Here is an 11,915-nt window from a genome sequence, read left to right on the forward strand (position 1 = left end):
ACACGGCGACCCAGAACTGCACACCTCTTTCCGGGGAGGGATCGGGCCAAGGCGGCAGCGGGAGGAGCAGGCAGGGCGCACGGCTGTGGGGACATGCGGTGAGGGAGACGCGGCCCAGGGACCGCGACGGCGCAGAACCACGAGCGCAGCCGCCGCGCCGAGGCGACGGCCGAGAGCGGCCCACACGCGCTGGCCCCACAAGCCCGGCCCTACCTAGAGATGCGCCAGCACAGCCGGAGACGCGCCCGCACAACCCTCGGCCCGTCGCAGCCGCCGCGCATTTCCGCTTCCGCTCGGGCGTTTCCGCCCGAGAGACCGCCCCGCCCGCTCGGTGGGCGGGGCCTGCGCGGCCGGGCCCCACAGGCGCCGGGGAGCGAGATGCGCAGGCGCAGCGCCCGTTGCCTCGGAAACCGCGCGGTGCGTGGAGGTCGGGGTCACGCCTCGCTCGGCTGCCGCTGGCTCACCCGCTGGCGCTTTGGGCCACTGGTGGTGCGGACACACGAGCCTGGGCCTTGACGCCGCAGTTTGGCGGAAGAGCGCCGGGAGGGCGGTGCGGGCTGCTAGGAGACGGCAGGCTGGCCCTGAGCCCGGGCCCCGCAGGAGGCAGGCGGCCGGGGGTCCAGAACGGGTGGATTTTCCAGCCAAGGGACCTTGGCGCGCTGTCCACCTCGACTCTGGGCCTCGGTGTCTGTACTGTCTGGAGGAGGGCGGCGCTTCCCAGCGCGGGCTAACCAAGGACACAGCAGAGCACAGCAAGCACTAGGTAGAGAGGAGCCTTGCTAGCATTGCTGTGACGGCGGCGGCCACCCGAACTATTCTGGAGCCCACAGTTTTAGTGGGCAGGCTTGCGGTCTGGAACGGGGCATGAGAGCTCCGGGGCGGGCAGCCACGGCAGTGGAGGAGGGGAGGAAGCGAGGACGCGCTTGCCTGGTCGTGCGGTGTCTGCGTCTCACGTTAAGGAGTTTGGACTCTGGAAGCCACCGCCTCGACTTTGTTTCTGCATCTGCTTTAAGGCCAGTAAGGTTCCCATTAAGGACATGCTCCCCTGGGCTGGGAGATAGGCAGGCTTCAGATTATACACAATTCCCATTCCTCTAGTCACAACGCCACCCTTTTCTCTACAACCAAGAGAACATTTTGGTAGCCAAGTGTTATGACAGAAGAATAACTTTGAAACCAATCTAACTTATTTTTTAAGTAAATACTTGACAAACTTCAATTAATGATATCAAGTTATTTAAGATGCATCTCAAAACCTATCTTTACACATGACATATTTCAGGAGGGCTGCTGCAAGCCCCAGGGAGCTGGAGGCTTCCATCAGGGAAATAAGATGGTCAAATATTGTTCCTGCAGAGTCTCTTGCAGATCAAGCACTCAAAAAGCATTACCAAATTGATGGGAATTCCCTGGTGGTCCAGTGGTTAGGACTCAGTTTCCACTGCAGGGGGCATGGGTTCGATCCCTGGTCAGGGAACTAAGATCTACCCGCCCTCCCACCAAAAAAAAAAAAAAAAAGCATTACCAAATTGAAGTGACACCATATGTATGTCTTGAATAATTTGGGAAGCCATCTCTTCGTTCGGCATACAAGGCTTTCATTTCCTGTTGATATTTTTTTCTAAAATCAATAAAGAGCGCTCAGCACCTAATACTTGCTGGGCGCCATAGGGTCACACCAACAGTATGTGAAATGGTCTCGAGCCTTGAGTGCACGGCTGGTTGGGGAGACAAACACACACTTCAGGTGTCAGGGAACAAGTGAAACATAAAGTCTTAGAACACGTGGATGAAGAAGGCAGCAAGGAGACAATGTGAGAGCTGAGCCTGGAGGGGCGGGTGGGGCCTGAGGCAGGATTAGAAGAAGGAGGACTTGTGGGCAGAGGGGCAAACGGAGGAGAGCGATGGAGGTAGGGATTCAGGTGGTGTGAGGGAGAAGCCAGGCATCCCGGACTGTAGGAGCAGGAGCCTCACACAGACAGACAGCGCAGACCCCCGGAGCCAGACCGTGGAGGCAGAGGAGGCAGGCCGACCACAGCCCCACTCACCGCCCTGTGTGAGCCCTGCCACTTGGCGGCACTTGGCTCTGCCCCTCCTAAATATGCACAGATGACCAAGGCCAACAGACGTTGGAGGAAGACAGCAAAAAAGGGAACAAACAAACTAGGAAGAGGAAAAATATTATGAAAAACTTCATGATCTGCAGTCTCTGAAGATCATATACCAGGGAAAGGAAAAAAAGTATATAAAAGAACATTCAGAAAATGTGCTCTTGAAAATTAAAAAAGCAGTAGTTTAAACTTAAAAACTGATAAAAGAGAAGATAAATTTGATATCTCTCATAACAGAAGAGAAAAAGATGGAGAAAGAGAAAGACATAAGAAAATTAGAAGATTAAGAAGTTTGACATCTGAAAAATAGGAGTTACAGGATAGAGGACAGAAAAATGAAGTAGAGGACATTATTCAAGCAATAATTCAAGAACAGTTCCCAGATCTAAAAGACATGTTCTCATATGGAAAGGACCCACCAAACGCCCAGCACAACAAACTTAGGACGATCCACATGAAGGCACCTCATCACAAAATGTCAGGACACCAGGGGCAGAGAAAGGACCTTAAAGATTTTCCATAAGGAAAAACAGAAATGTCACATTTAGGGATTGGAAACCAGGATGGCATGGAAAGTCTCAATAGAATTACAGGAAACTGAAATTCAGTGGAGCACTAAATTTCAAAATTCTGAAGAAAATAATTCTAACGTGGAATTCTACTCAAAATCAAAATATTAGTTATAATTGTGAGGGTAGAATATTTTCAGATATGCAGCTCAAAAATATTTTCTACCAAATACTTTATCTCAGATACCTGCTGGAGGATATTCTCCAAAACTAAGAGGCCAAGAAAAAGGAATATTTAGGACCCAGACAGTAGGAAATCCAAGTGAAGGGAGAGGTGGGAAATCCCAGGAGAAAGCTAGAGAGACATCTCCAGGAAAAAGCCAGTCCATGGAATGCCTGAGGTGTTTGAGTGTTTTTTTGTTTGTTTGTTTGTTTTAATTTATTTAATTTATTTATTTATTTTTGGCTGCATTGGGTCTTCATTGCTGAGCACGGGCTTTCTCTAGTTGCAGTGAGCGGGGGCTACTCTTTGTTGCGGTGCACGGGCTTCTCATTGCGGTGGCTTCTCTTGTTGCGGAGCACGGGCTCTAGGCGTGCAGGCTTCAGTAGTTGTGGCTCGCGGGCTCTAGAGCGCAGGTTCAGTAGTTGTGGCGCACGGGTTTAGTTGCTCCGCGGCATGTGGGATCTTCCCGGACCAAGGCTTGAACCCATGTCCCCTGCATTGGCAAGTGGATTCTTACCCACTGCGCCACCAGGGAAGCCCTGTTTGAGTGTTTTAAAAGGAGATCTTCAGGGTTTGGTGACAATATGTAATAGGTACATAGAAAAGTCAATAAGCAAATAAATTTGGCAATTGTTGAATCCAGTAAAGACAAAATTGTACAAAAAAGAAAACATAATCGTAGCATATGCCTCAGCTGTGAATAATGATTCCATAATTTTACTGAGGTAAATGCTGAATGGTAATTTAATCAAAAGGGTACTATAATTATTTTTGAAAAAAATGGGAGGTGATCTTCTATGCGTTCATAAACATGCATGTGTCTAGGAAATCAGGTGGAAGTGTTAAACCTTCATCTTCTAGAGTTAGGAAGTCCATAGACAATGTACACAACTGAAAAAGACATAGCATTAGAAAGTTTTTTAAAAATATGAATAAATTTCAAAAGAAGTAGCTACGAGTTAGAAAGGAAAGAATTGGGAGTGGGAATGCGTGATGTAGGAAATTGCTGTTTTTTGTAAATCTAGAAGTACTATTTGAATTTTAAAATCTGTAAGTATATTACTTTGATAAAAGGAAAATATTATAAGTTTTAAAAAGTGATTAAGTAACTAGTACAGTGGTAGTAAGTGGCACAATTATTACTCAAACTCGAATCTGTCTAAATTCTAATGGCTTCTTAAAATTTTTTACGACTACCATACACTACAGTGAAGGAAAGGAAGAGCCAAAGATTACTTCCAGGTCTCTTTCCTAGGATACTAAAGGAAAAGTTGTACATAGAAATCAGTGTAAAAGGAGCACAAAGATTTACAAGAGACTCTTCACATCCTTTTCCCCACCTTCTGTTTCATACCACCTATAGACACTTTCCTGTGCCCTACTGTACACATCAGATTTATCAGTTCGTGGGAGAATCTAAAAACAGGGGATGAAGGATTTACATAAGAGAGAAAAACAGGGACAAAAAGAAAGGAAGAAAAATAGAAAACTGTAGGTTGAAAGTAGGGAGAAGTTGGGAATTAAGGGAGAGTAAAATGTTTCCCAAAAACTGGGAAAGAAAAAAAGCTACAACCGTTAAAACATACCGACTTCTACATGGCTGATCCACATTAAATATTACAGAATTGTTTTATCACTGACAAAAGAGCATCATATAGAAAGAAATTGTCCTCTTCCTCTACTGGCCATCCTTGTGTCTGTTTGTGACTTCTTGGATCACTGCAGGCTTCATGCAGTCACCAGAGAGAGCTAACCCATGTTGGAAGACAGCAAGACAGGAAAGGTGGGGCAGAAAGATGGAGGGCACATTGTGCCTTGACGACATGGTTGAGCCAGAAGTTAACTAAAACCACTCTACCTCCTCATTCTATGAGATGATGTCTTTTCCTTACAGTTAAGAATATTAAATTAGGGTTTTCTGCTATTTGCAGCCAAAAGTATCGTAACTTTCAGCTTCTGCGCATGAAGGAATAATTCCTACAGAACTTGTCCTTCCACTGTAAACAACTAGAAAACTAGATAAAATATATGAGATTACTATTTTTAGACATTAGGCAACAAGCAGTGAAGGATGGAGATTCTGAAAGAAGACTGTTCTTTGATAAGATCAATTAAGCTGATAAACCCATAGCTGTACTGATCATGATAGAAGGATAGGAGACACGGATTACCCGTAATAAGGATGGAGGATGGTATCACAGATTTTACTAACACCAAAGGGTAAAAAGGAGACTATTTGAACATCTTTAGATGAGATGAAGAAATTCCTTGAACCATATGAATTACCAAACCTGACCAAAGAAAAAATAGGAAATCTGAGTAACCCTATATTTCTTAAACCCTATATTAAGTTGAATTTGTAAGTAAAAATCTTCCAAAAAAGAAAATTCCAGACCCAGGTCGTCTCACTGGTGAGTTCTATTCAAACATTGAAGGAAGACATATTAATCCTACAAAAACTCTTTCCGAAAATAAAAGACCAAGCGACACTTCTCTACTTGTACTACTCATCTAGTGGCAGGAAGCAGGTCTGATTTCACTCTGGATCTCCAGCCCCTTGAGCAGTGAGTGGATGAATGAATACATGACTAAATGAACTGGCCTTCTCATTGCCATGTGCTTTGGGTCTGACAGTCGCCCCAGCTGTGAACTGTGATTGAGATAAGCCAGTCGTGGTTCTCCCATTTCCCTTGACTGCGTTTGGGTCGGTGGTGGCCTATGACTTCGTTCTAGCCCCTGAGAAACGTGGGTGGTGGTGGTGGGTCATTCCCTAATGTACTTGAGCTGGGCCCTTGACCTGAAAACAGCTATGTTTCTTGCTTCAGTTAACCTACCTATGTTAATAAGAACAGTTCCAACTACCACGAAAACAATTCATAGTTCATGATTGTTCCTTAAATATACAGACTCACCAACCCTGCCCCTACTTACCTAGCAACACCTCCAGGCATTCATTTTGAGAGCAGTTTGCAATCCTTAGTTATTAGCGATGATGACTGATAAACAGCCCCATGCCCCATTCTACTTTCCTGAGACAAAGCAGCATTTGGAAACAGATCTCAATGGTGAGCCAGTGCTGTCCCCACTCTGCGTCTCCTAGGAGGTGTGGGGGGTCGGGGGGGGGACTAAGAATTACAGTGACAAGAAGGAGGGAAACTGCTGGAAAGTATGTCTTACGGTTTGAGATTAGGAAAGGTGTTGATGCGAAGGTGGAAAAACATTTGCCTAAACTTGTCCCCCTTTTTTCTCCAATACTTAGGCTGTTTATTGGGGTCCTTTTCTCTCCAGCCCATTTACTGGAGTAGGGCTTTGCAAAGCCGTCTCCTAGCAGCCGAATGCAGAAGGCCCATTCATAGTACAATGGACGGAAAGGAAAGAAAGAGCTTGGTTTGTTTAAACTGCCTCTGTCTTCATTCACAGCCCGATGTCCGTCTGCATTGTGACACCCACAATGGCACTAAGGGACTCATTGTGACCGAAAACAAACCAAAACAGAATACGGGATGCTAAGATAAAAGAGTCATGCAACAAAATTGCTAAAAAAAATCTAAGTTGTACATCTGAAATTTATGTTACCTTTTGGCTGTGTGGCCTATTGACCAGTGTTTATAATGACCATCAGAGTTTAATAAACAAAAAGATAAATGGGAACGTGTACATTTTCAAGGCGCTTCCACGGAGAGGATGGGAATGCTGGGCTGCTTTGGAAGCTGTTTAATAATCATCGTTCTTTGTTTGCCCAACATTCGGGAGCCACCCTCGCACGTTGCGCTTACTTTCCTTCTGGTACACAGGCCCTGGCGGTGCCCATGTGGCCGGGCAGCATCCCCCGCACAGTCGCCCCCGCCCGCTCCCAATCCCACCTCCACCCCCTGCCCCGACCGACATCAGATGCTGCAGGAACCCACGCCCAGTTCAGCAGGCAACAGGTGGAAGGTTGAATAGCTTCACACGTTTTTCGGGAGGGGGTGGGGAGAAAGAGGAAAAAAAGGAGGGCGGGAGGGCAGGCTTTTGGGAGCCGATTTAAGGATTAGATCAGATGTTATTGCTAGTGAAAAATTAAACAGCCCGGTGCTCTGGGGAGTGCAGATTAATATATTTAGTGACTGTGCGCACAAAGGCCGCTCATTGTAGCCACGTCTGAATGCCTGTGAATAGGATGGAACATATGCGGCCTGTCACCGCAGGTGCCCACATCTGTTCCTCTGCGGGCAGATGCTCGCAGAAAAGAGGTGGGAGGCGGGGAAGGACGGCGCAGTCGCGCAGGGCAGCTCGGGTCCGGCTGGGACGAGCGGGCGGGGCGGCCTCCTCGCGGTTCCGGCCCGGCCCGCGCCCCGCCCCGCGGGCCGGGTGATTGACGGGCGCCGGGACCGGCGACAGGTGCCCGCGACCTCCGGATGGGGCGCGTCCCGGAGCGAGGCCTCGGGAGGGCCCGGGTCGCTCTCGCCGCCCTTTCTTTCCCATCCTCATTGTCTGACATGGTCACGGGCCGGCGACTCCCAGGTGGGGCCGCGCCTCGGTGCAGGTGACAGGGTGGGCCCCCCCCCCCACGCCGCACGCCCGGCGGCCGGGGGTGACCCGCTGACCTGGCCCTGCCAACGCGGCGCTCATGCCCCTGCGGCGAGTGCCCGGCCCGCCGCCGCCACCCCCTCCAGGCAGCCCTCCGGAGCGCCCACTGGCGCCGCACCCCCTCCAGGCAGCCCTCCAGAGCGCCCGGCCCGGCGCGTTCAGTCGGGGGCCGCTCGGGCGGGCGAGCGGAGCAGCTGCTCGGTCATCCGATCGGGACAAAGGCGCCCGGAGCCGCGCCAGGTAAACAGCGCTTTGTCATGGAGATGAGCGCGGACCGGCGGGCAGATGATCCCGGGGTCGGAGGAGCGGACTCCGCGCCGCCAGCTGAGCCACGCGACCGCCTTTCTCATGCAAACCAGCGCATGCCTCCGCAACCCCGGCCCGCGCTGCGCCCCAGGGCGCGGGGTCCCCGCTCCGGACCACGTGGCCGGGCCTTCCTTCCTCCCTAGCCGCGGGTGTCTGCGCTTGGCGGGTGGAAGGGAGGGCGGAGGGGAGGCGTCAGGCCCACTGGGTCTTCCCGGGCTCTGTCCTCCGGTCCCGGCGCCCTCCGCCCCGCGCCAACCTGCCGACCACCAGGAGTGGTCCTGGGTGTCTGCAGGCCGCCCCTCCTCCGAGGGAAATGTCCCAGGGAGGGCAGGGGAGGCCGAGCTGTGGGGCCTTCCTTGGCGTGCCGCGTAGCGTTTATCCTTAGCGAGAGGGAAGCCTCGGAGCCTGAATATAAAAGCTAGATCTGCCCCTCTTTCCCGCCGTGGACAAACGGATGGCTTGGGTTAGGATGTATCTTCAATAGAGTGATCCGGAAGGAACTTGATCAGGTGCAAACACACCGTGTATACGTTCGGGCCAGCGCGTCTTGTAAATGTTCACGTGTCTCCGGGGTTCGGTCCTTAAGAAGAAGTAAGGAACTATCCGTCATAGCTACCCGGCACGGGTGCGGTTTTACCCACAGATACGTGTAGGAGCTTCCTATGTGCAAAGCAAGCAGGCCAGTCCTGCTCTTTTACCCACTGAAGGATTCCAGACCTGTGACTGATGGAGAATGGGCAGAAGGGTGTGCTGGTGGGAGATGTGATACTAATACCAATTCATAAACTTGCTTTAGGTTCCCTTCATCATCTTCTTTTTCAAGTAAGCTGGCATGTTTGATCAACACCAGATTTGCTGCCTGGAAGTTTTTCATTTTCTTGTTCTGAACAAGGACCCTAATTCTTCTTAGGAATAAGAGAACCTCTCTGTTGGGTATACAGTATTCAGTTGGTCTAAGAAAACACAAACCCCACTCAAGTCTCCAGACTTGTTTACACAGAAAACTGAACCTGGGGCTGGCTTGGAGTCTGGAGCCTATTCTGGGCATTGTTTATTGCAATCTGCCCAGGCCCTCCTCCCCCGGCCACAACCTCCGCCACACACATACCTCAGGGATAGAACCTTTCTTTGGGCAAAGGGGGAAGGAAACAGGATTGGGCTGACCACAGTATGAGTCACACTCACTGCTGAGGATGGGCATATTTAATCTGATAAAATGATGGTCATGAGCTTTTACTCCCAAGTGGCCTAATAAAATGATGGGTAAAATGATCAGGGTCGCCAACAAACAGAGAACTCAGCTGTAGTTGATGCGGCTGTGGTTCTGATTATACAGCTAGGCCTACCCTGGTTGTTGGGGTCATTCAGGCTATAAGCTCTGAATGCCTGGCAAAAATAAAACACCAACACCAGGCGGTAAATCCCTCTCTCCACTCCTGTGTCTGATATATTGGGTGCCTTCGAAGCCCTAATGAGTCTCACTTTGTACAGTAAATTTGCTGAGACATCAAAAAGTATTTAAAAGAAAGTTTCCTGCTTTTTCCTAATGAGCAAGGTGAGGATTTATGGTGTGTGTGGGAGGAGGGAATCGCTGCTAAAGCCAACACGGGGGCAAGTCTATTTAACATAGTCGAGCTTAAGCTCCCTCCTGCATTAGGGGGTTCAGAGCGATTAGCTGCAGGAGTATACAGACATGCAGTTAGGGAGTGAAAAAACGCCATTTGGTTTGGAGCAGATGGCTGGCTAGGGGGCTGATGGCGTCGAAAGGCGTGTCGTCCCCCTTCAGCCTGAATCCCTAAGGGCTCCCCTTGTCTTCCCAATCAATGAAAATTAAAGTGCAAAGAAAGGATGAATAGTTGGACCTCGAGTCTCTCCTTTGTTCGTCTCAGCTACTGGTGTGCAGGAGTTAAACTACAACAGACTCCTATAGAAACACTGAAGTTAAACAGTCTCCCGTTAGCTCAGCTTTGAAAGGGAGAGGGGGAGAGGGCCCAACGCAGGGTGGGGGGAAAGAGAGAGAGAGAGAAGGAGAAGAAGATGGAGAGAGAAGAGGAGGAAGAAAGTAAGGAAAGAAGAGCCGGAGGAGGAGGAAGGGCAAGAAAAGGGCTTTCTGCTTGATTTCCCCAATACAGAATTGCGTGGCATAAATTAAGTTGGAAAAGAATGAACGCTTTGGGCAGGATTCTGATGGATTTTACGATGCCTTTCAGTTCCGCTTTGCCGCTGTAATCGAGAAATCTGTGCCATGTCAATTTAACAAATACTTGATACTGAGGCGGGTTTGTTAAAGATTTGGGGCAAGTCGTCCCCCCCCCCCACAAGGTTTAAGCCCTTGGGCGTGGAACTTTTTATTTCCAGTTTTCTAAACAGGCATTCAGATGAGTCTCTTTCCCACTTCCATTTTCTAATTAAAAGGTTCCCGATATTTCATTTCTTACTGAAATCTACTCTCAGTCTGGAAGCACAGAGGATTTAGAGTTCACATTCCTTTCTTCTTTTGCCCTCTCCTGCTCCTGGAACCTCTTACCTCTCTCCCCACCACTGTCTCTCTCTCTCTCTCTCTCTCTCTCTCTCTCTCTCTCTCTCTCTCTCTCTCTCACACACACACACACCAGCTTCCATGCAGTAGGGAGCAGAGTTCTCAGAAATTAGCTTTCAGAGGAAACATGGATGTAGTGAAAAAAGGATGCTGACACTAGGTGGCAAGATTAAATTAGGATTCGCACTGGCCCAGCCCTGTGGTGATGCAGCGAGTCCTCGAAAAGTCCCCAGAGGGCGGCCACGCTGGGACTGCCACCGTCATGGGGGCACAGGAGGTTTTGAAGTCTCCATTTGTTCTGAACCAAACCGTAGGGGGTTCTGGTGGGGTCCAAGCCTGCCTTTCTCACCTCAGCCTTAAACATTACATGCACATTACTTTTGATTAATTCTTTGCTTCTCTGGCATCAGTGGAAAACCTAAAATCTGTCCTGAAGGTATTTGGGAGCCTGTTGCCTAACAGCTGGAGGGATTGCCATGAATGACTTCAACTGATTACTTGGTATTTGAGAATTTTCCCTCTTCCCGTGCATTATATGGTACACTGTGATCTCAACATCTGCCTCAATGAAAGTCACACTTTGCCAGGACAATGCACGTTCCCACTAACAAGGCAACTGTAGCACACCTAGAGCAAGGCCCTTGTGGCCAGGCGCCCTGGGGCTGTGCCGCCATCAAAGTGACATGTACTCCAACGCTGACACCGCTCGTCCCGGATGAAGCTGCCCTAGGTGTTGGGGGGAGGCGGGAATGAAGGAGGAGCAGATAGGGGTGGGAGAGAGACCTCGAAGTGCGCCCAGCACGAAGCTGGATGCCGGAGTAGGAGTCCATGCCCCACCTTAACTCTGCATTGCGCCCGCAAGCATAAGAGCAATTTAGATAGCTCATTGTGTGATAACGTGTGTTCTCGGCCCTCCCAATAAACTCATTTCCCTTAAAAAAAAAAAGAAAACAAAAGTTCTAGTGTCTGATGGACGTGTAAACCCTAATAAGGTGATGGTTGTGCGAAGGTTGCGGGTTGAGGCGGCCAGGCTAGAGGGTCTTTAGAACATGTGCCGGACATTGTTGCAGAGGCCGCGGCGCGCGCGGAGGGGAGCTCTTTCTCTCCGCATTGTGCGGGGAGCAGGTGCGGTCTGCATTACCATACAGCTGAGCGCACAAAGAGCCACTGATTCAGCCTCGCACAATAACAGACTGCCTTAATGACAGCCACGCGAACGACACACACCAAACTCACTTTTTACCAAGCAGAGGGAGGCCGAGGGGGGAAGACACAGGAGAAACGGGCCGGAGACCCAGGAAAGGTGTCGGAGGCCGAGAATAGCGCCCGGAAGGGTGCGTGTGTGTTTTTGGGCCGGGGGGGGGGCGGTGGTTTAAGGCGTCAGGATCCCGGGCGCTAGCCGGACCCCGCCCCCCAGCGGCCGCCGACCAGCGCGGGGACACCCCGAGCTCGCGGCAACAGGGTCCCCCGGGGCGCCGCGCTCGCCCCTGCGTTCCCAGACGCAGAGTCGCCGTCCTTGCCCGGAGACGTCTGGGTGTCAGACCTTCCCAAACTTCCCGAAACTGCCGCTGCCCTCTCGCCACTCTCTGCCCGCCGCTCGAGCCTGCCCCCTCCCTCTCGTGCCCGGTCCCCCGCCCCGGAGACTCCTCCTTAGGAAG

At 50.5% G+C, this 11,915-nt stretch overlaps 1 protein-coding gene across 5 annotated transcripts in view; it reads right to left on the reverse strand.

Annotated features, from left to right (window-relative positions):
* The window catches only part of FAM120B (family with sequence similarity 120 member B), an 88,595-nt gene extending 88,275 nt beyond the window's left edge, over nucleotides 1-320 (reverse strand). For 4 of the 5 annotated variants that reach the window (XM_057527901.1, XM_057527900.1, XM_057527897.1 and 1 more), the window contains exon 1: nucleotides 214-320. The gene's annotated coding sequence lies outside the window, so the exon portion shown is untranslated. The other variant, XM_007186034.3, reaches the window with a different exon arrangement.
* Nucleotides 321-11,915: the final 11,595 nt, after the last annotated feature.

Source organism: Balaenoptera acutorostrata, chromosome 14 (assembly GCF_949987535.1).
Source record: "Balaenoptera acutorostrata chromosome 14, mBalAcu1.1, whole genome shotgun sequence".
Classification (NCBI taxonomy): Eukaryota; Metazoa; Chordata; class Mammalia; order Artiodactyla; family Balaenopteridae; genus Balaenoptera; species Balaenoptera acutorostrata.